This window comes from Mus musculus, chromosome 14 (genome assembly GCF_000001635.26).
Source record: "Mus musculus strain C57BL/6J chromosome 14, GRCm38.p6 C57BL/6J".
Taxonomy (NCBI): Eukaryota; Metazoa; Chordata; class Mammalia; order Rodentia; family Muridae; genus Mus; species Mus musculus.
This window is the reverse complement of record NC_000080.6, coordinates 87,271,684-87,274,962: the sequence shown is the minus strand read 5'-3', so window position 1 is coordinate 87,274,962 and position 3,279 is coordinate 87,271,684.

Genomic DNA, 3,279 nt, shown 5'->3' with positions numbered 1-3,279 from the left:
GCTGCTAAAAAACAGAATACAAGAGCTGGGTTGATGATTTACCCTGAACAACAAGTTGATATGCAACCCCAAGGACCTGAATTTTAATCCCCAGTACACACATTAAACATTGGATATGTCATGCTAGCAGCCAACCATTGGACTGAACACAGGGTTCCCAATGGAGGAGTTAGGGTAGGACTGAAGGAGCAGAAGGGATTGCAATCCATAGGGGGAACAACAATATCAACCAACCAGACCTCCCAGAGCTCCCAGGGACTAAACCATCAACCAAAGAGTGCACATGGAGGGACCCATGGCTCCAGCTGCATATGTAGCAGAGAATTGCCTTATCTGGCATCAGTGAAAGGGGAGGCCTTTGGTCCTGTGGAGGCTTGATGCCCCAGCATAGAGGAATGCTAGGGCAGTGAGGTGGGATTGAGTGGGTGGGTGGGTGGGGGATCACTCTTATAGAAGCAGGAGGAAGCGGGGAGGGAATAGGGGCTGTGGAGGGGAAGCCAGGAAGGGGGATAACATTTGAAATACAAATAAGTAAAATAACCAATAAAAAATAAATAATGAAAATTAGATGTGTCTGCACATGCCTGGAACTCCAACACAGTGGCTCGTCAACTGAGAAAGGTAGATAGATCTCTGGCTTGTTTGCTATCAGCCTAGTTCAGTGAGAGGCTCTGCTGCAAGAGCATCGGGCAGAGTGATAGAGCAAGGCAACCAGCATCCTCCTCTTGGTCTCCATGCATGCATAATGTGCTGGCTAGTTTTTATATTAACTTGACACAGGCTAGTGTTGCTGTGGCAGAGGACACTTCAGTTGAGAAAATGTTCACTGGATTGGCCTGTGGGCATGGCTGTAGTGAGTATTCTTGACTGGGGATTTAAGTGGGAGGACACAGCTGATTGTAGATAGTGCCACCCCAAGCAAATGATTCAAGTTGCTATAGAGAAGCAGGCTGAGAAACTCATAAGGAGTAAGCAGTATACCTCCAGGCTTCTGTACAGCACTGGCCATGACTTTCTTCAACAATAGGTGTAAGCAAAATAAACCCTTTCCTCCACAAGTTGCTTTTGGTCATAGTTATCACAACAATAGTAATCCTAAATAAAACATATAGGTATACACACACATACATACATGCAAATACAAGATACACACACACACACACACACACACACTGGAATATTAAGAATTTTGTAGTATTTAGTATTAAAAGATTCTTAGTAAGACTCACTAATGAGGTGCTTCAAAGGGAAATAAGCTATGTTGTTATTAGTTTACTGATTTATTTTATCATTTATTTAAAATTATTTACTGAGCTATGTTCCAGATACTATTTTTTGTTTTAGTATAGAATAGAGTTTATTCAGGGCATAGGGAGGGGAGTTAAGAGGATAGTAGAGGCAGAGAAAGGCAGAGAAAGAGTAAAGAAGAGGAGTAGAAGCTGGCTATGAACACGAGGAGAGAGGGGGGTGAAGGGAATGGAAAGATGGGGGGAGGGGAACAGAGCAGGAGCAAGAAGGCAAGAGAGAAGAGAGGTCTAGATACTATTTAAGCATGTGTATCCAGCAATAAAATGTATAGCCAAAGTCTGCCCTTGCAGAATTGAGATTCTAGTAGAAGAGATAGCTTATGTTTGTGTATATACATATGTACATACAGAAAAATAAAACCATAGCCGGTATATATCTTGGCATATCTATATCTATATCTATATCTATATCTATATCTATATCTATATCTATATCTATATCTATATCTATATCTATATCTATATCTATATCTATATCTATATATATCTATATATATCTATATATATCTATATATATATATACATAGTATCTACCATAGCATTGTTATTTATCAAAATGTAACATTTTATATTAAATGTATTAATGTAGATATCAAGTGCATATGTCTCTATACAAATTTATGGTAATATACACTATAAACAGAAAAGGAGATGGAGAGTACAGGAAGTGTGATACACAGTTCTAAATAAGGTGATTAAGAAAATCTTCACTGGAAAATTGGCTTTTGACAAATATATCAAAAGGACAATGGAGTAAAGCATGAAGACATCTGAAAAAATATTCGAAGAAAGGGAAAACATCAAAAGTTCAAGATGCTACCAATAGAACGAGCTGATGGGAAAGGAGAGAGTATTGTTCTGAAAGTGAGTGGTAAAATCCAAAGCATTGGGAAGGACAGAGGAAGAGGGCAGAGATTATGGGAAGTGGTCATCTTGGGCCACAATTGGCCATATTTTGAGGGTAGACAGAACTGATTTGATAAAATATTGAATGTAGCATCATAGAAATACAGAGGACCAAGGAAGGCTTAACTTATTGGACTAAACAGCTAAAAACATCTTCCCAAAAACATAAAATAAGAAAACTATAGTAGAAGCAGTTAGCTCTAGTGTAGAGAATGTTAAATTTTAGGAGCTCTGCTCAAATTTTGTTAAATAAGCACACTATTAGATGTCAAATGATCAAGACATAATTTTTTAAAAAAAGAACAGGGGACAGCATTGGCAGGAGATCTAGGAGAATTAGGGGAACAACAGAAGCTAAATAGGTATGCCTATATGAAATTCTCAAAGAATTAATTTTTAAAATAAAAATAAATTAAGCTGTGTGTAGCAATACCTATCTCTGTTAAGACCGGGACAGGAGTATCCCTTGGTCTCAGTGGCCAGGAGTATCCCTTGGTCTCAGTGGCCAGACGGTCTATTCAAATAGGTGAATTCCAAGCCAGTCAGGGTCTTTTTCTCAAAAACCCAAATGAACAGCTTCTGGGGGATATCCTAGGAAGGGCTCTGGCATCTGTACACAATTATATGTGTGTGCACACATACAACACACACACACACACACACACACACACACACACACATACACACAGACATTTTTTGGAGGATGCTCTGGACTGAACTCCCACAACACCCCCAACAGACCAGAACAAACCTAAATGGAGGCATTCATCTTAAATGTTACATAACCAAATTAAATTTTTATTTGGAAACAGATCCTCCAAAAAGGTATGTTTTCTAGAAAATAAGACTTTACTGACGTATTATGCATAGGAAGTAACCTAAAATTATCTTTCATTAACCGATTCTTTTTTTTTTTCAGTCTTGATCTCTGTGTTGATCCCTGTTGTATAGCCACACTGTTCTCCTCTTGCACAGTTTGAAGGCCAGTAGAGACCATCCTGATTCATAAGTCCCAAATAAAAGTGGATAAGATCTATAAGTGTGCTGTGATTTTGTTACCTGACAG